At 35.3% G+C, this 24,793-nt stretch overlaps 1 protein-coding gene across 6 annotated transcripts in view; it reads left to right on the top strand.

The window, feature by feature from the left end:
- SV2B (synaptic vesicle glycoprotein 2B) overlaps positions 1-24,793 on the top strand; it is a 171,391-nt gene that overhangs the window by 23,660 nt on the left and 122,938 nt on the right. The window contains exon 1 of one of the 6 annotated variants that reach the window (XM_031955545.1): positions 954-1,148. The exons of 4 other annotated variants lie outside the window; for them this stretch is intronic. The gene's annotated coding sequence lies outside the window, so the exon portion shown is untranslated. Of the gene's footprint in view, positions 1-953; positions 1,149-2,057; positions 2,299-24,793 lie in introns of those variants that run through there. One more of the 6 variants, XM_031955546.1, reaches the window with a different exon arrangement.

Here is a 24,793-nt window from a genome sequence, read left to right as displayed (position 1 = left end):
AGGAGCAATTAGACAGCCCCTTTGTCTGAATAGTTTAACCTTATAAGTGATCTTTGCTCTCTCTGTGTGGGTCTCTTTGTCTCTCTTTCTTTATCTCTGTTTTATCCTTCTTCTCTTCCTCTCTTTCACTGTTTCTGGTTTCTACCTTTCCCCTCTATTTCCCCTCTATTTGGAGATAGAGGTATTTAGGGTTGCAGAAAACTAACTAATCCCCTTTGGATGACTTCCACCTTTATATATCTGGAATCATCTTTTCCTAAACCTCTTTCTTCCAAGTCATATGGAGTTGGTGACTGTATTGGGAGAAAAGAATGGAGGAAAAAATTTGTCTGAGGTGTTTTCCTACTTACCAAGTTTCCTTCACAGAATGCTACTGTTTCTTTTCTTTTGTATTCAATGGAGAATCACGAGGCCTAAATTTACATGATTTATTACCCTGTTTGGGAAGTTTATAAAAATGTTAAGCATCAATAAGATTCTCTTTCTTATAGCTCCTGAGCCCCTAATGGAAAGCCTAAACTTTTGTCCTTTTGTCTATTTGTGTTGCTAACATAGCAACCTCCACCTCTTCTTTTTTGGACTTCCCTTTCACAACAATGAAGTACACAGAACAGAAACAATAATGATTTATCACTTAATGTAATTGGCAAGTTCAAAAATAGTTAAGCAAAATTATAAATGTAACTTTAGAGAGCAGAGACAAGCATTGCAATAGAACCATTCTTGCTTGGGAGAACAGAGGGAGAATGAGAAGGATGGAAAGTTTTATTCTCAACAGAATCAAGTAGCTACAATATCTTTTATCTTGGCCCTGATAACAGCAGCTGGCACTTTCTCCATCTTTTTATCTCTTGTTTCTCTGTAGATTCTCTCAAAGTGCTAACATGAACTCATCTAGCACATTGTGTACTCCATATCTTCACCCTCCCTTTGTCTTTTTCCTATTTATTCTTGGGATTTCTTCCCTCCTTTTTGTTCACAAGGGATGAATGCACTATCTTTTTCATTCACAAGACATGAGTTATTAACTTTTTTCCCTTGGGGTATTGGCAGTGTTGAGGTTTCCAGAGGCTGGTGCAGCTAGACATTCAGAGACTTCTCTGCCTGGGGAACTGGCACTCAGTTTTTTGAATTAAATATACAAAAAGGTAAGGAAGTTGGAGTTCATGTAGTAGGAAAAAGGGAACCTTTGAATGTTTTAAAATTTATGATGGAATAATACCAGTGTTATGTAACTCAACTTCATTGGCTTCCTTGGAAATCTATCTCAAAAACAAATTGGTTTGTTCTCCTAAGATTGTGAAAGAGGGGGTGGCATTCATCATTGTTGCTTATGTGTTAGAGTAATAAGAGAGTGCTAGTCAGCCTACTGGTTTCTTGCTCTGTATTTGTGTTTGGACTGCGTATTTACTTGCTATTCTTGAGTTATTTGTATAAGCAGCTGATAGAAGTACAGGTTTAAAAAAAAAGTTGGGAGACAACTTTAGGCAGGGGGATATAATGTTGATTATGATGTGGCCTATACAATCTATTCCAAAAAGAAAATGATGGTGTCGAGTTGCATGACCTTGGGGGTGTTCTGTCTCAGAAGGAAGAAATGATTATGCTATTTTGAGAACTCTTTATTGGGCTTACATCTTTAAAATTCTAAGGGACTTGAAGGGAAACCTGCTTTAATCCCACTATATTGACTAGGGGAAGAAAGTAATCCTTAGTACCTTAGCTTGAGGGAAAAAGCTTGTTTTTTTCTGACAGGTAGTGTAAAAGCAATTAATGATTTCTGTCATACTAAGGATTAGACCTGAAACACAAACCTAAAATGGCAGAAAACCACCACCAAAGCTGGGGAAGCCTTGATCTCTCCTTTTCCTTGTGCCTATTGTTCTTTTCCTTCTATACTGAGCATCTCTTATTTACTGTTTGAATTGAGTCAATACATCTGTCATGCTGGTAATTTGCCCATCCCCCATCCCCTTCCCATCACTACCACCACCTGTCATCTCTCCATTCTCTTCTCTCTTTTTTTTTCTGGAACTTCCCTTTCTAAACTCCTCCTGGGTACAGATTTTTATTTTTCAAATAATGATGACTGTATTCTTCCATTGGTGATGCCTTATTCCTGGATAACTTGCCGGTGGATGAACAGCTTGGAGCTCAGAGCATTTGCTTCTAATCCACAGATTATGGCTTTGCAGCAAATGTAACTCTCTGCAGGGCTGATATTCCAGTTGCTGGCAGGGGGAATATGTGACTGGTGGATTTGATAGCAATTCTGTGACTGAACCTTCCCCAATTGTGGTAAGAGCTATTTATGTCTCTTCAGACAATATTTTATCTCTTATCTTGACAATTTCTTAACATTCAGTTAAGAAAGAAGGAGGTTAAAGAGCTAAAGTGGATAGTGGAGGGGAAAGAAAAATTGAGAAAGGAGATAAAGAGATCTGTGGTGTGCAAGATGCAATTTAGTTTAGGAACTTTTCCAAGTATCTGTGTTATTGTTATTTGAAATGCAAGGAAAGAACTGAGATCAGTGTATTCTCTCATTGTTAGATCTGGGTTGTGTATATTGCTTTGACGGGATCTAGTATGTGTCAAATTCTACATCTCTTTCTAAAAACATTTTCTTTGTGTGGTCTCTCTATGATGAATTAATGTAAGTAATGTGGTTATTTCTACCTCAGTGTTTACATGGTCACTCCCCAATATTCCACTCTCTAGTTAGAATGAGATCACTTAATTTCTTACTCATAACTCACTTGGAGGCAAAATTACAAAGATGAACATGTAACACCCAAAACCTATCTTTAGTGAAAGGGGCATTTTGAAACAAGAGAAAGCTAAGGTCTACACTGCCCTCATCCCTACCCTTGATCACATTTAGAGAAACCCTGGTTAATATAGAGTTCTTTGGGAAAATCTGGAGTTTGACTTATCAGAAGTTTAAAGTGAGATTTCTGAGTGCTTGAATGTTTGGCAGGAGGCAGCTTTCTGTTGGCAATGCAACTGACTTAGAAAGCCTACTAAAGAAAAAAGTTTGATGATAATGACCAAATAATTTAAGGAACTGAAAATCAGACTTGCCCTATTTCCTCTTTCAGCTTCTCTATCTTTTAGGGGGATTTAAAACCAATAACAATTTGGCTTTATAGATACCATATTTTTAATCAGTGATTTGAACTTCTGAGCAGGTGTTCTCAATTCACAGAATGATTTCTATTTATATTATCAAAATAATCTCCACTTTTGTCTAATGAATAAACATTTATTACAAAGTCCCTGATATCTGTCAGGCACTTCACTGGGCAATAAGGATATTTTGACACAAATGAAGTAGTTCCTGCCCTTAAGAAACTTATATTTCTTTCAACTAATGATGATAGCAACTTCTGTCATAGACTTGAAAGTCAACAGTCTTGTTAGCCAATGTATGATAGAAAGGGGGTAGTCTCATGATATCCTGGTCTTAACTCTTTCATTTTCTCTCCTCCCAATGGAAATAAATAATCTAAGACCTAATTTTGGAGAAAGCATTGGAGGTCATTTAATTTTTAAAAATCAGTCCTTCAAATACTATCTTACATTCTCCTCAAACAACAATATTCATTTCTCTTTTTAAAACAATATTTTTTATTGAAAATGAGAATGGAAATAGCAAAGGACAATAGAAACATAGTAAGAAGAGCTCCTTCTACCCAACCTAACTTCTAGATCTAAGGAATTTGGGTAGGCAGAGATGTTACCAACACCCTGAATTAAGGACTTTCCTCCTGATTAAGGCAATGTTAGGGCAATGGGTTGGAAGTGGCACCTTTGAAAAATCTTTTTTTTTTTGAGGAAAAGAATGCAAGCCTCAGGGTAATGCCAGGATGTGAATGAGTAGAATGCTGAATAATCTCATTTGGATGTCTTACCTTTTACCAAGAACTGTATGATGTTATCCCAGGGTAGTTGTTATTTAAAGCAGAAATATCTGACCCTCTTTTGTCACATCTTTACATCTTCCTCAGTATTCTTCTATTAGGTATATTTTGTTTCTACCCATCTCCATGTACATGATAGACTTACTGCCTTTTTTTTTTTTTGCTTTAAGTGAGTGTTACACAAGCTGTCATTGCCAATAACCAACTATTCCCTCTCTTTGTCTTGTTTTTTTGAAGTCTTGTTCTTCTAAATGACCATTTAAGCAAGCCAGAAGTTGCAGTTAGGAAATTCAGGGGTCTAAAGCATTTTTGACTTGGTCTTTTGATTGGGAATTTGTATTCTTAAAACACTAAATAAGAGCTTAAAGATATATGTTCACATCATAAACCAATAATTTGACTTTGATATGCTCATGGTGATGGAGGCATTACTCCATTATCTCAAGATTTCTTCTCATGTTTCATTGTGGAATAGATATGGTAGTAGCCAGGGGACATAGTGATAGAGCCCTGAAACTGGTATCACAGGAAGAGCTAAGTTCAGATCCTTCTTCCAGTACTAGTCGTTCGAGCCTAGGTAAATCACTTAATCTTTGCCTGTACCAGTTTTCTTTTTTTTCCTTTTAAAATATTATTTTGCTTTTTTCTAAGTACATGCAAATATAATTTTTGCATTTGTAAAACATTGTGTTCCAAATTTTTCTCCCTCCCTTCCTTACCTCTTCCTCCCTAAGATGGCAAGCAATCTAATATGTTAAACATGTACCATTTTTCTGAACATATTTCAAAATTCACCATGCTGTGTAAGAAAAATCAATTCAAAAGGGAAAAAAATCACAAGGGAAAAAACCAAGCAGATAAACAATAGGAGTAACAAAAAGAGTGAAAATATTACTGTCTCAGTTTTCTCATTTGTAAAATGTGAATAGTAGGTACCTATTTCTCAGGGTTATATTGAGGATAAAAAGAGTAAATGTTAATAAAGTGTTTTGCAACCTTAAAGCACTTAAAATGCTAGTTATTATAAATTCTCTTTTTTTTCTCTTCCTCTTTCTTATCATCGTTTTTATACATAGCTCTCAAAAGCTATATCTGGCTAGCTTTACCAAAATGATCATTCTTCATCTATGGCCCCAGAGACAAAGGACCAGCCTCTATAACTATGGAGAAGTTCATAAATAGAAAAATCAATGGACTTTTTTTTCGTTATGGTAGCCTATAAAACATCAAAATGAAAAACACCATTCAAGATCTCGTCAGTCATTTTTGCTTCTTCAATAATGATAGCTGACTGCCAGGAAAGATTATTTTTATTTCTGAGAATTTCCAGGGGATAGTATACTCAATATCATTAAATGTGTGCACAAACACACATATGCACAAGGGAATTGCATTCATTTAGTTAATGAATGAGTAGGATTAAAAGCTAAAGAAAAGGAGAATGGGCTGTATTATATTTGGGAAACTGACATTTTCAATGATTCTCTTTCCTTCAGAAGTCCATATTTTCTGAAATCATGTTTTATTTCAGTGATGATATATGAATATAAGTCATAAAACATCAAGATCCCAGAAAACTCAAAATTGCAGATGAGCCAAAGGAAAATGGAGAAATTTATGGTAGATGAAAATAGACCTCAATATATTGATAATCATGACTTACATGTGAGATATGGTATAAAAGACATTTTCATAGATCTGTATTACTGGAAAAGGCTGATCATATGTTTGGAGTAAAGGATTACAAATAGAAAGCCCAGATGCTTCATTTTTAAAAAACCTCATTTATTAAGAAAATCAGAGGAAGATCCTTAGCATTTTGGGTGGATCCTCCATGGAGTATTTATGGGAGAACAATAACAAGATTTTCACAGGTCTAGGGACAAAGCAGTTGCACCAGTAGAGGGAATTTTCCCACTAATGAGATCACAAATTCATCAAAGTAAGAAAGGAAGGAATACCATTGAGAATTCAAATTCACAAGGAATCTGACAGGATAGCCAAGGAGAGACTGACTAAGATTAGAATAAATTGGCTGATGATTTGAGGATCTTGGTGGAAGAAATCACTCTGATAGTGGTCAATATTTGACTCTGCTATATACTCAATGTGCCTGATGTTGCTCCCCTACACAGAGCTTAAAAATTTGTATAACTCTTCACATATATAGTAAAGTTATTTTTGTTTTACTGAAGACAACTGCTTGAAGACCTCCTACTTAAGAACAGTATAGAGGAAGAGAGAGAGGAGAGAATGATAGATTAAGGATTAGAAAATACATTAAATGTTCAACAACTAAGAAAATTGGGAACTACAGATTATACAGATTATACGACTCTCCTAAACTCACAAAGGGAGAAAATAGCAGAAATGGCTTTTGAATTCTGGTCCTCTAACTCCAAATTCACTCTATGATGCTATCTGCTAAGGAAAGGACTGTTACTGAAATTGTATCTGTAGGAAAGATCACAAATTCTTGGGGGGGGGGGGAGTGACACAAAAATCGGGAGACTCTCATATCATCATCATATCCTAGAGGGCTATTAGGTATTATTCATTAAATTTGAAGCTTTAAAACTATTTTGATGGGATTTTGAATTCACAAATGGTACTATCCTCTTTGTTGCTATGAAAAAAATAATTAAGAAATGGTATTCTAGTGGGGAAACAATGAATTCTATCTCCATGCCCAAGTTTTTCATAACTTTTCATACTGCATTCATTAAATTATCAAAAAGCTATTTAGGTTTAAATGAAATCTTCGAATCTCATGGGCCATCTGTTCAATCTATTTATTCTTTTAGTGAAGTCACGATTCTGTTATTTGCGATATTGAAGTCATTTCTATAATGGAAAATTACAGTATTTCTAAGATGGGATGAGGACATCCTATCTTACAGTTCCTCCATATGGAGTTATTAGTGATAGTGATGGTGATGATGATGAAAATTTCCTTGTTCAGGAAATTTTAACCTCTTTATTACTATTGTGTTACTGGAAATGAGAATTCCCCCCTCTGCTTATAAGGGAGGAAAGCAAATAAATATTGAGCCAGACCCATTTTTATGTAAGGAGAATTTTAAGTGTAGGAAAGATTGAAAGACTTGTTCCAGAAGATATCATAGATTGTTAGTGGGAGGAAGAAAAAGTCTTAAATGTGATGATTGGGACTTTTCACTTTCAGGATCATATGACAATTCCTTATTTGAAGCTCTGCTTCCAAAATTCCTACTTAGAATCATAAAACATTAGAACTAAAAGAGCCCTTGAGTTATAATTTAATCTAACCCATTCCATTTTACACTTGAGAACAATGAGTGAGGTACTGAAAGGTTAAGTTACTTGACAAAGGCCATAAAACGACCATGTAACTGAGGCAGATCTCAAACCCAGGGTCTTTGACATGTAACCTGACCATTCTTATCACTACTTAGTCACTCTTGCTCATTTATATTTAAATTTATTTCAATTGACAATGAACAATTTAGTAATCATCAGCAAAATGTAGCTAAGATGGATTGCATTCATTTGTAAATAATACACATCATCTTGTCCTCAAGGACTTTCTCAGCTCTCTAACATTTTCACAGCACCCCACGAGGCAACTTAACATGGCAATTCTCATTTCAATTGCTTCCAGATGGAATGATGGAAAGCTGGTCTGTGCATACAATTCAGGTTGTCAGTGTGTTTAGGTGCTTCCAATCCATTCTAAAGCAAAGCTCTTTTCCAACAGAAAACTATTGTCAATGGCATTTGTGTGTGTGTGTATGTACATGGGTGTATGTGCACCGGTATCTGTGCACAAATCTAATTGCTTTGCTTTGTAAGGAAGAGCCAAGAGAGGGATTCATTGGTTTGAGATGATACAGTGATTTTGATTGATTAAATTCAGTCCTATGGAGCTGCTCAATTTTTATTCTGTTTTCTGTGCTAAAGAGAATAATTTTTGAACTGGAGAGGACCAAACAAGAATGGTTAATGTGGAACTGAAAAGAAACAAAGTTGACTGGCTTTTTAATCATGAAGACTTGAGTTCAGGTTCTGTCTTTGACACATATTAAATGAGTAATAATGAATGCTTAACTCATTTAAGCAATCAGTACCCAAGGTAGCTATCTCCAAGACTATAGTGATGAATTGGTACAGCTTTGAATAACTGGTAGGAATTTGTGAACTAGTATTTTCTTACATTGATGACATACAAGATTGAGGAAGTATGACTTGAGATGAGTTAATTTGAAAAATGCTTGATATTTTAGTAGGCTACAAGCTTAATATGGGTCAACATATACCATATGATATGAAAGGCACAGAATCTATAATTTCAGGCTGTATTAATATAGTAGATTTAGGTTTAGGACAGGAAATCCATGCTATTCTATTCTGGTTAAATCACATCTGAAGCATTGTGTTAACTTATGAGTTGTATGTTTTAGGAAGGACAGTGATAAACTGAAGAGCTGCCATAAGAGTGTCAATCATATATGATGATGCAGATCATACCATATGAAGAATGGCTGAACGAATTAGATAATATTTCACTTCTAAAACACTCAAGGAAAATGATTATCCTCAAGTATTTGAGAGACTGTTACATAGAAGAGGGATTAAACTTATTCTGCTTGATGCTGAAGACTGAATTACACCAGGTACAATGACAGAAGTAATACAGGGGCAAATTTAGGACTTATGTAGGGAAAATTTCTCAACAATGAGAGCTATCTCAAAATGGAGTGAGCTGATTTGGTAGTAGAGTTTCCTCTGCACTAGAGTTCTTCAAAGGCTAGATGACCATTTGTTGGGGGTGTTGTAGGGAGCATTCATGTTTATGTATGATTTGGACTAGAACATCTCTGAGATCTTTGAGATCATGTAATTCTTCATGAGTGAGATGGATGTTGGTAAGATGGAGTTCCTGAAGGACAACTGTGTTGTTATATTGTCTATTGCTGGGTATATTTTCTGAGGAAAAAAAGATTGGGATCAGAAATGGAAGAAAAGCTATGTATCTTTAGGCTAAACCTGCATATCACTATTGCCCAAACTTTCCTCTTTCAAAGCCAGTGGTACTGAAGCAGGACCCAATTTTAGATCCACATGTAGATATATAGGGAAAAAAGATATTCCACTCAATTCCTGGCTGCTTCTTTTAGAGGATCACATCTTCTAGGACCACACATAGAAAAACAAACATCAAGGGAAGCAGGAAGCAATGTTATACCAGCACTGTAGTAAGAGTTGCTATAAACTCTTCAGAGCTTTATCTGTTAATTTATTTATTTACTAATACACTGCTCAGATATATCACAAAGCACGACTGGATTGAGAATCATGGAAATAATATATCATCATTGGTGTGGACTTTTCCCCTGTCTTGTGTGTGGGCAAAATTTCTATATCTTATTCTTGATATTTAGCTCCAGATATATTTCTTTGCACCCATGTTGATTTGTAATAGTTGTTCTCCTTTTAATGACACTCCTCAACTAATTATTTTGAGGAAGTAGACCATGGCCTTTAGCGGGTATTTGGCTTCTATCCATTCTCAAGTCTTCTTAGTGATTGTTATTTTTCTTTGCTATTAATTATCTCAGTTCCTGCTTTGTCACTTAAAGGAGTCTAGAATCTCCTGTACTTCATATTATTCCTACAAGTCAAGGTATTTGGGAGTTGATTTTTCTTACTGTTGTAGGAAATATAGAGGCTGTGCAATGTTTAGGTTAGTGATATGTAACACTGGGTGGGGCTTTTCCAAGGCTTGGATAACCCCATTTCTTATATGGCATTGATTTTAAATATTAGTTGATAATAAAGTCCACTGACTAATGCTTATTATGAACTCAGGAGAGTCTTCATGGCAGGAGGAACCTATGGTTTAGTCTTATGGCTTTAATGGGGACTCTCAGTTCTTTGACTTTCAGGTGGACCATTATTGTTGAATTTGTTGGTTTATACACAGTCCTACTGTATATAATAATAATAAGCTAGTATTTATACATCCTTTTATGGTTTGCAAAGTACTTTGCATACACTAAGTCATTTGATTCTTTTAAGAGAACTATGTACTATTAGAGTCCCCATTTTATGGAGAAGGAAACTAAGGCACAAAGGAGTTAAGCTCCTTAGGTAGGGTCTTAAAGCTAATAAGTATCTGAGGTAAGATTCAAACTTAAGTCTTCTTGATTCCAAGTCCCATGATCTATCCACTTGACTCTTATCAATCCTATCTTTCCAAATGAGGCAATGCTACATCCTTCTAATATAGATTATCAAGAGATGCAGAGGATACCCACATACAAACTGGAACTGGGATTGTTTCAGCATAGAGGGCATTGGGTAGTTGCAGTCAGACCTGGTCATTGGCAAGAGCTCTGCCAAATCCTGCCATACATTTGTGATCTAGCATCTTTTCAAGTATTTAATCTTTTGGATTACCACTCTTATTTTGACTATATTAATCATGCCATATATGCAACATAAAGAGTAAGTAATTTTTAATTTTTATGGCAGCTCCTTTAGGATTTTGTCATAAATTGCAACTTTTTATGTGAGAATCTTTGCCTTAGAAGCCTGTATAATTTAATTTGGGAGGCACAAGACATTAATCATGGCATCAGGTGGCAATTTTGTAAGCAACATACATAGTAATGAAGATGGTTGCATAATCTAAGGATGGAGGTAAAGGCCATAAAGCAGAAAAAAAAATCAGTCTCTATTTGAACCTTAGAGCTCTGAGAAAAGAAATTTTATAGTAGATTCTGTAAGTTTTGCTAGGACTTCTTGGTACAGGATCACAACCAATGCTCTTTTATATAGTGATTGCTGAATGAATTTCAGAGTTCAGAGAAAGAATAGATAGGAACTCATGGTGTAGAATTCTATAGAGGAAGCCAGTTCAAAATAGTTGTAAAACTATTTTAAAAAATAAACATCTAGTCTCAAAGATTTTACATTGAAAAGAAAGGGGAAATTGAGAAAACTCTCTCTCTCTCTCTCTGTGTATATATATACACACACACAGAGAGAGAGTTTTTTATATATATAAAAAGCAGTGTTTTATGTATATATATATATATATATGTATATATATATATATACAGAGAGAGAGTTTTATATATATATATATATATATATATATATATATATATATATATAAAGCAGTGTTATATGTATATATATATATATAAAACACTGCTTGTAAATATCTGCCAAACTAGTAACCATAGAGAGTAGCTACAATATAGGAAGAATTTTAGCAGATACCCAGAAATTCACAAGGGACAAAAATCTTTAAAAAAAGACAGCTAGAAAACCTTTGTTTTTAGATGTTTATATAAAAAATGCCCAAACTATCAACAAGAAATTGTGAGATAATCTTAGTGAAAGAAGGAAAATTTGGCATTTTAGCTAGAATAAATATGGAGTGCTGTAACCAGTTCCTGGTCCTCTTGAGCAGTTGGGTGAATGGGCATATGACTGTCACTCAGGGACTCTCATTCTACTCTCTCATTTGTTTTTATATTATAACTCCACTGTATTGCTATGCCATGCAATCCTTCTTTCTTTGCATGGGGTAAGGAACTGTGGACATGGCGTCAGGTGGTGACTTCATAAGAATTGATTCATCGTAAGGAAGATGGGATTGTGAAATTTAAGGATCATAGCAGATTCATCTTAAAATAAAAACTCAAATTCTCTGTGCAATTAATATTTGTGATGCAAAGCATCATTGTTTTAGTAAGCACTATAATTGATTAAAGAAATATGTAAGTAGAAAATTAATCACATGATCTTGTTAAATCTTTTTATTTTCAAAACATATGCATAATTTTCAACGTTTGGCCTTGTAAAATCTTGCATTCCAAATTTTTTTTCTTTCCTTCCTCCAACCCCCTTCCCTAGATGGAAAGTAATCCTATAGATTTTAAATATGTGCAATTCTTCTAGTCATATTTCCATAATTATGTTACACATGAAAAATTAGATTAAAAAAATGAGAAAGAAAATAAAATGCAAACAACAATAAAAAAAGATGAATATAATATGTTGTGATTCATACTTAGCCCACAATCCTCTCTCTGGGTGCAGATGGCTCTCTTCATCACAAGGCCTTGGAACTGACCTGAATCACCTCATTGTTGAAAAGAGGCATGTTTGTCAGAATTGATCAGCATATAATCTTGTTACTGTGTACAATAATTTCCTGGTTCTTCTCCCTTCACTTAGTGTCAGTTTATGTAAGTCTCTCCAAGCCTCTCTGAAATCATCCTGCTGATTGTTTCTTATGGAACATTAATCTTCTATTACATTTATATACCATAACTTATTCAGCCATCATTCAAATGACATTTCTAGTTTTTTGCCGCTACAAAAATCTTGCCACATTTTTTGCACATATGGGTCCTTTTCCCTTTTTTATGATCTCTTTGGGATACAGGCCAAGAAGAGCCACTGCTGGATCAAAGGGCATTCACTGTTTGATAGCCCTTTGGGCATAGTTCCAAATTGCTCTCCAGAATGGTTGGATCAGTTCACAGTATCCCAGTTTTCCCCCATCCCCTCCAACTTTCATCATTATCTTTTACTGTCATCTTAGCCATTCGAAGAGGTGTGTAGAATCACATGACCTTGTGTAAAAGGAATAGGTAATGTAAAAGAGAAGTGGTGGGAGGTTGAATTGTATATTAAGATATGAGATGAAATCAAAGGGCAATTAGCATACTTGAGCATGGTATAGAACATTTAGGTAAAATTCAATGGAGGCAGAAGTTGTAATGATGTTTTTGTGTATTCAATAGGGTATCTGGTGAGAAAGAAGAAATAGATAAGGAGTTTAGGAACCAGATCAAAAGTCTGAGAATTTGAAATAGTGATGGAATTAGTAATTTGAAATTATTGACTGTATTCAATACAGGATCATTTCTGTGTCTAGATAGATAGAAATAGATAAGTTAGAACAATAATAAGTCTAGAATTATGAAATATTGATGGAAGCTCTCAATATTTGAAATCATTGACTTCTATCCTACAATACACAGGCAGAGGTCATTATTTTGTCTCTAATAATAATATATAGATAGAACTAAGAGTAATAATTAGTGACTTATAATTACACATTTAAAGTGACAATCTAACTGGCACATTTGACTCAAGTCATCTATAAACATCATCCACTTGTATCAATAACATACCAAGAGTAGGTGGTATGATTGATTATTCTTATCTTTAATAGATGAAGAGCTGATGGTCACTAAAGTGTGTTTCAAAGTAGCATTAACATTTTCATAGTGACTGAACTGAAAACTTGCCACATTTGATACTCAAGCTCTTCCTCACTAAATGATCCCAATCTATCCAGGCTTGATATCTAAATATCCATTCATTCCATGCATCATCTCTTTATGATTATTTTATGCCTTTAAAGTATCTAAGAGCAGGCATGGCACATAGGTATGCTTTTCAAAGGAAATTATCAAACTGCCATTTTAGTTGCTGTGAAATTTAGGAGCTCATGATACTCTACCTCTCGTAAAGATTCCCATGTTACCAGCTTACTCTAAATGCTCCATTCATTCCTGCATCATTCCTCCTTATGCTTTTTGCTTTTATAGTAGCTCTTGAGCAAGTCTGAAGCAGATTTCATGGTCTCCTTCTCATCTTGTGAAGAAGATTGATCACTTGACATAACTTTGGTTCTGATTTTCAGGAAAGAGCTCATTTATACATGCTCTCAGTTAGTTTCCAAGTACTTTACTCCCTTAACCCAAATGTTGACCTTATTACCCAGCAGTTCACCTTGCCATTGCTTCTTTATAGAAGCTCTTGGTACATCTCGAGAAAGCAGATTTCATTTCTCCTTCCTCATCTTGTGAAAAAGAATGATCCTTAGAACAAAAATCTTCAGGTTTGATTTTGAGAGAAAAAGGAGATATATTTGATACAGTTCAGTAGTTTGGGGAGCCTAAAAAGAAATCTTGTAAGATCTCGCTTCTTGTTAACTGAGTACATTTTGTCTATATCACAGATCCAGGTCTCCAAAGCACCACAAATACAGTCTCAGGATACTACCATTATGACACTTTATTCACTTCATTTCACTTTAAGACACTTTGGACTTGACTAATACTAAGTCGTAGCTGGTCTTTAGTATTTCACATGGTGACAAAGTTACTCACTGCTTTAGTGAAATTCTTGCCTTTGGAAATGAGAGCACAATAAAGGAAATAGAAGGTTGATGACAGATGGATCACATTCCTCAGTAATGCATTGTTCAGCTACAGAGGGGACTTAGAGATGGAAACCTTTCAAAGCTTTGTACCCTAAATTAGGAAGCCTGGGAAAAACTCCAGCCCTACCTCTGTGCCTCCAAATATGAAGGGAGGCTGAGAGATTAAAAAAAACATGGACATCATATTACCAGGACAGACTTTAGTTTTAAACCCCTTTCCTATTCTTTGCTTCCCCAGATATACCAATGCCATTTTGTTTTCTGATTATTGAAGTGACTGGATATATTATTTCATTTAATCTTTTGATACAAAGTGGAATGTTTAACACAGTGTGTGAGATATTTCATTATTCATAAGGATAATTCAAGAAGTGGTTTGGTCTGGTGGTGAGCCAGCTTTGGTATCAAGACTATCTGAATTTGGAGTCTTGCCTTTAACACATACTGTCTATGTACTCAGGGACAAAGTCACTTAACCTGCCATTGTTTCAGCCAACCTTCTAAGATTGCAGATGACACTAACTGCATCAGTGAAGGGAATTGAAACACATGTGGAAGTCACATATATGGAAGAAAAAAATAGCGGTGAAAATGTGCAAGTTAAAAAGTGCAAGTGTACCCTAAATTGTGGGAAGACTTCATTTCCCCCCAACATCCTGGGGACAAGCTTAATCACATTATCTTCTCTGTCTAGCTAAGATTTTCAGCACCCACAGAATTATTTTCACCTTCTCCCACCAGTGAGTCATCTTTAGAGACTGCTTCCCTTTGGCAGAAGGTGGGATGAGAAGGCTGGGGGAGGTGTGAAACCTGCTTTCATCTCTTCCAATGAAAATGACAAAGCAGTTTCTAAAAAGCCATATCTTATTTGAGGCAGAGCAGTTGCATAGATAAACTCTTGGCCTGGGAGTCTGGCAATCTGACTCCCTGTTTGGATAAATATCTGGGAGCATAGTGTGATTCATATGTATTCCTCTTTCTTTCTGGTCAAGAAAAATGACAGTGATTTTGAGTTTGCATGTAGTATGTTGTAGGTTTTTTGTTTTACATCAAGTAGGAAAACAATTTTAGAGGCAATGTCAATATAATGTGATATCAATAATGAGTGCTACATACTAAAACTACAAAAATTGTGTTATTGAAATAATCAAGTTGCTTTTCTTTCTCTCCCCTCAAAGATGTATGACAGAAATGCTTGGGACCCATGAATTTATTTTCAAAATTAGATTTTGAGGAGCAGCTAATTGGTGCAGTGGATAGACACACCAACCCTGAAGTCAGGAGGATCTGAGTTCAAATCTGGCCTCAGACACTTAACATTTTCTTAGCTATATGACCCTGGGCAAGTCGCTTATCCTCAATTGCCTCAGGAAAAAAATTATATTTTGATAACTATTTTACAAGTAATTCATTTTCTTTGTAATGCTTTGGATTTTCTTATGAATTTCAAAACATTATTCTGAAAAAAAGATCTATAGGCTTCATCATACCGTCAAAGGTTCACTACACACTTCAAAAAGGTTCAGAACAACTATCTTTCTGCTCACTTTCCATAACATTGTAGCTTCAGAATGGTAAGGAAACTTTGTGATCACCTACTTCCTCATTTTAGAATTAAGGACACTGTAGCTCAGAAATGCCATGACCTTTCCCCACAGTAAATGGCAGAGAGAGAATCTGAAGTCTCATCTTCTGACTCCAAATGCAGTATTCTTTCCTTTGTATCATGCTAGTTACCTAGTATCATAATAGAATTTTTATTTTCTTGCTTAGGATCTAAAATTCCATTTCTGTGTCTATTATTGTCATTATGATTGAAGGGCCTTTAAAGAACTTTGAAGAGCCACAGACTACAGGGGGAAAAACAATCTTTGTGCTGATAAACATAAAAGGTTGAGGGAGGGCAGGTTTTTGCTGAGCAGCATTTTCTGTCTGAAAAAGATGTTCAATCAAGGAACATGCTTTGATACTGGAGAAAAAAGAACTAGGTGTGTTTTACCACAGTAGCTTAGCCCTTTCTTTAAAAAAAAAATGAGGTTATCTCCTTTATGCAAGGGAATTTGACTAATTCTAATTGAGATCTCTTTTAGATGGAGTGCTAAATTATTTATCCACAGGCAAAAATGGAAAGATTGCAGACCTGAAGCCTTCCTAGCTGAACTTGTATATGCCAATTTGTCAAGATTTAAAAGGGCCTTTGCCTGTCTAAGGGCTTTGGAAACAGGATATAGAACCTTTCACTACAGACAGAGGTTTGGGTGTTGTCTTATAGTTGAGTTATTCAAACAGCCAATGATTTACTGTTTACAGTCTGTACCCAGGGCTTAGGTGAGAAGTGGTATGGCACCAGAGACACTAGGTTCGGTATGTTTTTGCTGACATGTGCCTCATTAGCATGGTCATCAGCAAAGTAGTGGGGGTACCAAAAACCTGTGCAGGTCTAGATTGTCTCATGTTTTCTGCATGTGAGCAGAGTTTATAGCATCACATCTTAAATGGTGATAATATAGACAATTTTATATTGTCTGAACTCTGGCAACTCTGCTTATAAACATATTTGTCCTAAGGGTGAATTAGAACATAAGAGAGCCTTTTGAGATTCCTGGGTGTGCGCTTTTACATATTTTCCACCTTTTTGTCCTTCCAATCCTTTTTTGTACTTCTCACCTTTGTTTTTGAAAATTCTTTATAGGATATCTCATTAGAAGAATACTCTTGAGTGATTTATAATACCCATGCTTTGGGAATTTAGGAAAGCATTAATATATTATTATTGTTATTCTTATGATAATGACTATTATCATCTATGCCATCTGGTACTCAGGATTTCTCTTTAGTATCAGTAAGTCAGCAATGCTTTCAAAACAACTATTTTATCATTATAGGAACTATTCCTGGAATCACTATTACAGATAGCGATGTGAACTCAGAAAGTACAAAACAACAGTGAGCTCAAGGAGGGGAAAAAAATCACTTCATATCACCCAAGTGTCACCCAATATACTTATTTAGTACTGGACCAATTGTCTCCAATTCCTTGCCTCTAACTCAGGTTCTCCCGTATCAGCTGTTGCCAGCCTTGCTGATTTTCCCTCCACAACATCCTTCACATCTGTTTTTTCTCCAATCATATGGCCATCAATCTAGTGCAATCCCTCAGACTAGATAAACAGAGGTGTCAAATTCCAGGGCAAAACTTCCTTGAACAGGTAGAGTCTGATTAAAATGTAATTAGGAACTGTTTAACAAAAAAAAATATAATACAACATAGATAATGTTAATTTGAGATTTTCTAGGTTAATATATGGGTCAGTAGACACCTGTTTCTATTTAGGTTTGACATCACTGGGCTAGAAAATTGGACTAAGCCAAATGGTATAGTTTAATAGGGATAGATGTTAAAGCTTCACATTTGGTCAATCACAGGTACTAGATGGGCAAAGCTTGGCCAGAGTGCACTTAATCTGAAAAGATCTGGGAGAGGTACTATATTACAACCTCAGTGTATCAGCTGTGTATAGCAGCTAAAAATCCAGTGTAATCTTAGGTAACTTTTACCATTCAGGAATGGGGACAGAATCAATATACTGGGTTGCAGTGCTCTGGTCAGACATTGTATTCAGTTTTGAGTATTTAAAAGGATATTAGGAAACTAGAGTACACTCAAAAAAAACGTAACCTGATGAAGGGCCTTGAGATGAGCCCTTATGAGGATTGTCTATAAGATATGGAGATATTAATCCTGAAGAAGAGAAGGCTTAACTGGGGACCTGATTTTTATCTTCAAAGTTGTAAAAGATTTTTCTGTTGGAAGGAAGGAAAGGAGACAAGAAGGAAGGAAGAAAACAAGCATTATAAACTTTTTACAACTATTGTCTCATTTGACCCTCATAACAGTCCTATTTTTATCACCATTTTATAGTTAAGGAAATGGGTTGACAGAAGTTAAGTGACTTAGCCAGAATCATGCAGCTAGTAAGTGTCTGAGACAGTGTTTGAATCCCTGATTCCAGGTCCAGCACTCTATTCACTGTGATACCTAGTAGTCTTGAATTTTCAGAGAAGATAAATATACTTGTTAAACTTGCTTGGCTCTGGAGGGTGGAGCAATGAGGGAAACAGCAGAGGGGAAGATTTAGACTTGACTTGGGGAATAAGGTACTTTCTTCCCTATTTCCTCCTTCCCCCACAGTAGCTAATACCTTCTCTGAAAACTAGCTTTTAATCTGTTCTATATGTTTTATATCTATCTACCTATCTATTTATCTATATATCTATACATATGTATGCTAATGTGTGTATATGTATGCTAATGTATATGCTGTTTTCTTTAATAGAACACAAGCTCCTTGAGGAGCTTTGGTTTTTGTCTTTGTTCTTACTTTGTATCCCACAACTTAGTATACTGCCTGATAGATCCTAAGTGCTTAATCAATGTTTGCTGATTGTTTTGAATATACAGTAGGAGTATTTTTGCTCAGGAAGTGATTAGATTAGATGATAGCTAAGGTTCTTTCTGATTGTAAGATTCATTGGTTCTTGAAAAATAAATGATATGATGAAAGCAGTGTTTTCAATTATTTTGCCTGCGTCATGTAGAATGGACTGGAAGAGAAGGAGGAAAAATGGCAAAGAAAATGCAGGGAAGTGACTAGGATACAATTGAGGGGATAAACCATACATGAGGTGATCAAGGCCTGCTAAGGGGTAATTGTAATGGAAATTGAGAAATCTTTTTTCTTTCTAACCTGTACTCTATAGAAATTAAATGATAACTGCCAAAATAACCCACCTAAGGCACATGTCTGACCGTGACTCTTTTCTGTTCTGGAAACTTCAATGGATCCCTATTGTTTTTAGGATAAAATACAACCCTCTTAGCTGGACATTTAAAACTCTATAATCTGGCTTTTACATTTTCAGGTTTGTTTTATATTATTCCTTTTTACAACTTTCTTTTTTAGCCAGTCCTACTGATCTGTTGTCAGAACTTGGCATTCCATTCTCTCCTTTTAAACCTTTAAATAGTCTGGCTTCCATTCTTTAGCTTCTATCAAGTGTGAAGTCACTTCTCATGGGGGAGCCTTTTCAGTTTTATCTTCTTTGCACCCCTCCTCCTGTATTTGCTAGGTACTTTTCCTTCCTCAAATTGTCTCACTTTTTCTTATGTAATTATGACTAAATATTCTCTCTGTCAATGAGGACAGGCTTAGGCAAATGCCACACTTGAACTCTGGGTTATACTTATAAATATCTATATTGTACCTTCTTAACAGAATATAGATTCCTTGAGGGCAGGGTCTCCTTTTTTGTTCCCACCTTTGATCTATCTCTAGCATTTAGGGCAGAGATTGAATTTAATAGGTACTTATAAAATGTATTTTGAGTAGAGTTGAATCTGAGACATTTAAAGGCAAAATATGATAGGATTTGGTATCAGATTGAATTTATGGGATAAGAGAGAGGAAAGAGCCGTAAATGACATTTAGCTTCTATAACTAATTTCACTTATAAGCAGCATTTTTATTTATTTATTTATTTTAATTTCTATCAGCTATCAAAACATGTTTAATTCAGGGTTAATTTTCGTATGTTCTAGTGCAGGATCATCTCCATAACAAAAAACACCCCAAACTTTAACATTAGCTTCAGATTCTTTTCTTACGGATACAGATGCAGCTGCTGTTCAATTGGCATCTTCTGGTAAATTCTGGCAACAAGTAGAATTTAAGCAACTTATGTGTGTAAAGTTGGGACACATGGAAAAGAAAATAAGATACAATATACATTTATCTTTACAGAGCTTGCAAATACTTATGTAGGTTCAAAACCTAAATTAACTTTTTGATTTACTTAATTTATTTAATAATTGTTAAGATTTTGTGAATCATATGTGAAAATCTGATGAATGACTCTTCCTTGTCAATATTTTTAAATCTTAGAATCAACAATCATAGATTTAGATATGAGAGGCACCTTAAAGTCTATCTAATCCCACTCCTTCATTTTGTAGGTGAGATAATGGAGGCCTAGAGAGGTTAAAAGAATTCACATGCGTTGGAAAGGGCAAGATTTGGTTCCAGATCCTCTGTACTAAATCCTGCTTTTTTTTTTTTTTACCAAGTTCTTTTCTCTCAGTCTAATTGGTTTCCCAATCATGCAAGCATTTTCTCCCTTTCCTGCCTTTCCTAATATGAGGAGATGCTAGGGTTTTGAGAAGACTAATGATTTGTCATGTGTTATATTCTTTCAAGAACAATGTGCTGGTCAACTGGATAAGTGATAATTGGCTGAATATTCATGCAATTTAATAGTTTAGAGGAAAAACCCTCCCAAACTGTTTTTAAAATAGCTGAACTATAAATTCACTTTTTAAAATGGGAAACATTATTAACCTTAATGGAAATCATTGGTGACTTTAGCTAGGGCAGAAAGCCTATTAGTTTGCATGAACTGGATAATGTTTATACACCTGCAGGAACTAGCTAGAGGGAACCAGATGAAATTTCTAGCTGTTTTATAATATTTACTTTAAAGAATGCAAAGGTCAGCATAGGGCTTAGATGGTTGAGGTGATGGAGGATGTTTAAATACACTGGAAGCAGAAGTTATTTTCCTTGGCATGTTTGAGAGTGAAAAAGGAAACCTCCTGTGGAGAATTCGGTGCTAATTGCACATTTGCTAGGTCTTGGAGCCACACTGTCCATTGTTTCACCAACTCTCTAATTTAACATGTTTACACACTGATTTTCCTGTATTCATTTTTCTCTAGTGGTATAGAAGCTGGTAATACATTTTCAAAATATCATCAGTTACTAAAAATGACGTGTAATTTTTTCTTCCTCTTTGTTAATAACCCTCTTAATAACTCATGATTTCATTATTTTCAGGGTCCCCAAGTCTTAGACTGGAAGAAATAAAACTGAGCTAAATTTGATAGATTTTCTGAACCTATGGAAGTAAGCAATGGCTATTGAAACATCATCAGCCTTTCATTTTTTGACAACGGTGATCTTCTGGCCAAGAAATGTTGAATGATGCCTTTTCTTACTCCTGTCACCCTAGTCAATGATGCTAAGGCCTGTGTTGGCAACTGGTAAAATTCTCTTATCTAATAAAGAAGGTTCTATAATTAATTCCAGTAGTTGCTGCTGTTAATTAACATGAGCATTGTAGAATGCTGAATTTAAAAACATTAAAAAGGTGTTATAAAGATAGCTGCTTTTCATGGACACAACCTCAGCAATAGCAGATGTTATAGGTTTTGCATTTGGGAAACCCAAATCTTGAACATAAATCTGAAGCTGGTGCTCATTAGCATGAGACTCTTGAACATAAGGCAGTAGTTCCTAAACTATGATCTATGAGCTTCCTCTTGGATGGCTGTGGGTGGAAGCTATCTTAAATTATGCATAAAAATGTAGCTATGTTTCATATTTTTCTTTCAGACATCATGATGTAGTGGGAAAAGGAAAGAATTCTAGTCTGAGTTCTGCAACTTAAAAATTATCATTCTAAGCAAATCATTTTTTTTTTTAGTGTTTATTTTATTTTATTTTTTTTTAAATTTAATAGCCTTTTATTTACAGGATATATACATGGGTAACTTTACAGCATTAACAATTGCCAAACCTCTTGTTCCAATTTTTCACCTCTTACCCCCCCACCCCCTCCCCTAAATGGCAGGATGACCAGTAGATGTTAAATATATTAAAATATAACTTAGATACATAATAAGTATACATGACCAAAACATTATTTTGCTGTACAAAAAGAATCAGACTCTGAATTATTGTACAATTAGCTTGTGAAGGAAATCAAAAATGCAGGTGTGCATAAATATAGGGATTGGGAATTCAATGTAATGGTTTTTAGTCATCTCCCAGAGTTCTTTTTCTGGGTATAGCTGGTTCAGTTCATTACTGCTCCATTAGAAATGATTTGGTTGATCTTGTTGCTGAGGATGGCCTGATGGATCAGGCCATCCTCAGCATTTTTTTTTTTTTTTTTTTTTTTTTTTTTTTCCTGGTCCTGCTCATTTCACTCAGCATCAGTTCGTGTAAGTCTCTCCAGGCCTTTCTGAAATCATCCTGTTGGTCATTTCTTACAGAACAGTAATATTCCATAATTTTCATATACCACAATTTATTCAGCCATTCTCCAACTGATGGACATCCATTCAGTTTCCAGTTTCTAGCCACTACAAAAAGGGCTGCCACAAACATTCGTGCACATACAGGTCCCTTTCCCTTCTTTATAATCTCTTTGGGATATAATCCCAGTAGTAACACTGCTGGATCAAAGGGTATGCACAGTTTGATAACTTTTTGAGCATAGTTCCAAACTACTCTCCAAAATGGTTGGATTCGTTCACAACTCCACCAACAATGAATCAATGTCCCAGTTTTCCCACATCCCCTCCAACAATCATCATTATTTTTTCCTGTCATCTTAGCCAATCTGACAGGTGTTGTAGTGGTATCTTAGAGTTGTCTTAATTTGCATTTCTCTGATTAATAATGACTTGGAGCATCTTTTCATATGACTAGAAATAGTTTCAATTTCTTCATCTGAGAATTGTCTGTTCATATCCTTTGACCATTTTTCAATTGGAGAATGCTAAGCAAATCATTTAACTACTTTAAGCCTTGGTTTTCTCACCTGTAAAATGAAGTTATTACCTGAACTGCTTGATTTAAAAATTAGTATGAGGATAAAAAGAAATGTGATTTTAAAATTGAGATCCGTCCTCACTGGTTATTAGGAGTTGTTGTTTTTTTTTTCTGCTGTAAGTTGGAAAGCTACGAGGGTCCTTCCAAATCCAATGTTCTGTAATTCTGTATTAGTGTAATTTCTTACTATCAATTATGTCACACTGGTTTCCCTCACCAAAATCTTCTCTTCTCATTCACACATGTATTCTGGTGAGTTTTTTCCCCCCTAATAAGGGAGACTTCATTAAAAGCCTATTCTGATGCTCCAGAGTATGAAAGTTACCTTTGGTTCTTTAAAGCTATGCCAGTGGATCAAAATTGCAGCTACTCCTGTCAGGCTACAAAGGCTTCAAGTATGAACTTGGTAATGAATGCCACTTAGCAAAGGTCAGAGAGGCTGATGAAATTTGCCACAGCAACTCATAAAAATCAAAATTGCTAAAGTATGGAAGGGCCTGCAATTGAAAACACAAATCTTTTAAAGTTTTGAGGTGAGAAGGAGAGGCAGAGTATATCATAGTTATATTCTGCCAGGCTGAAGCGATCAGTGATCCAAGAAAGTCTTAGGATTCCAATGCTGGAATATTTTGCAAATGCCCAAAGTTAATCACTTTCCTTCTCTGTTTACCATTTTTCTTCTGCCCTTCTCTGACATTCTTGGAGATGGTGGAAAGCATGCTTACTAGATGTAAAGTGGAAGACCAGTATTCAAATCTTGGCCTTGATATTTTCTACCCATTTGACATTAGGTAAATCACTATATCTATCTTGGCCTTAATTTCCCTCTTTATAAAATGAAGGGGTTGGACTAAACATTAGTTTAACGTGTCAGAAGTAGTAAGTTTCATCCAAATATCTAATTAACTACTAAGTTTAAAACATTATACTTGCTGGGAAGATTTTTGATCCTGAAAGAAGTTTTAGAATGCTTTTTTCTTAGCTCATGGAAAATATGACAAGTTTAAGTTAAATAGAGAATGAAAATAAATAGTTTGGAGGAGAGTTCTATCTTGGGACTGGGTGTTATGTTTCTCTCTGGTTTTGCTGTGCATCATATTCTCTGTCTCCTTTTAGAGAATAAAGATGCACATTTTCAAATGCATATATACATATATTTTCATTCCAATAAAGTTCACTGTTCCCCATTTTTTATGCCTAGGAAGCACTTTATCATTTAGCAGATTCTTTATAACCTAGCACATACTTGGTGGAAGCTCTAAGAATGGCAGACATAATAACTATAAGGAAATAAACAATCTGAGGGATAGAAGAATCAGGTTATGGTATCTTGAAAAAAATTTAATCTATGATATTTTAGTGAAGATAGATGTCACAGGAGGAATAGAAGATGTTAGCTTGTTTCTTTAGCATCATCTATGTTTAAGTTCAAGAAAATTCTGAGTGTCTGTAGAAAAGGGCAAGATAAATTCTCTTTTATCTGCTAGGAGCTGAATAGTGTGAGGAATGCTGGGAAACCATGAGTGAAGGTAGCCAGTGACTGAGCAGATGGTGCAGAAAGCAGCTCTACCAAACAGATAAAGGAAGCATTTTTTTTTTTTTTTTTTTTTTTTTTTTGTCTGAAGGAAGTACCCTTTCTGACATGACTGACTTACAATGAGTTTGCAATGTATTCTTCATTCCTATCATCCTGCAACTCCCCCGTATGGTAAGATAAAAAGACAGAGAGGAGAGGGAGGGAGTTTATGACACCACAGCAGGAGTTCTTAACCCTTTTTTAGATTATGGACCCCTTTGGTAGTCTGTGAAGCCTATGGACTTCTCAGAATAATGTTTTTTAAGGAAATGGTGTGTTTCAATTAGAGGCTAGTGAAAAAAGTGGAGATGTAATCCCTCCTCCCACCAAGTTAATGGATCACAGATTCATACACTAGATTAAGACCTCCTACTTCAGAGAGTTTGTCATTTAG

This window comes from Sarcophilus harrisii, chromosome 2, assembly GCF_902635505.1.
Source record: "Sarcophilus harrisii chromosome 2, mSarHar1.11, whole genome shotgun sequence".
NCBI lineage: Eukaryota > Metazoa > Chordata > Mammalia > Dasyuromorphia > Dasyuridae > Sarcophilus > Sarcophilus harrisii.
The sequence above is the reverse complement of the archived record's forward strand: the minus strand, read 5'-3'. Positions and strand labels throughout refer to the sequence as shown.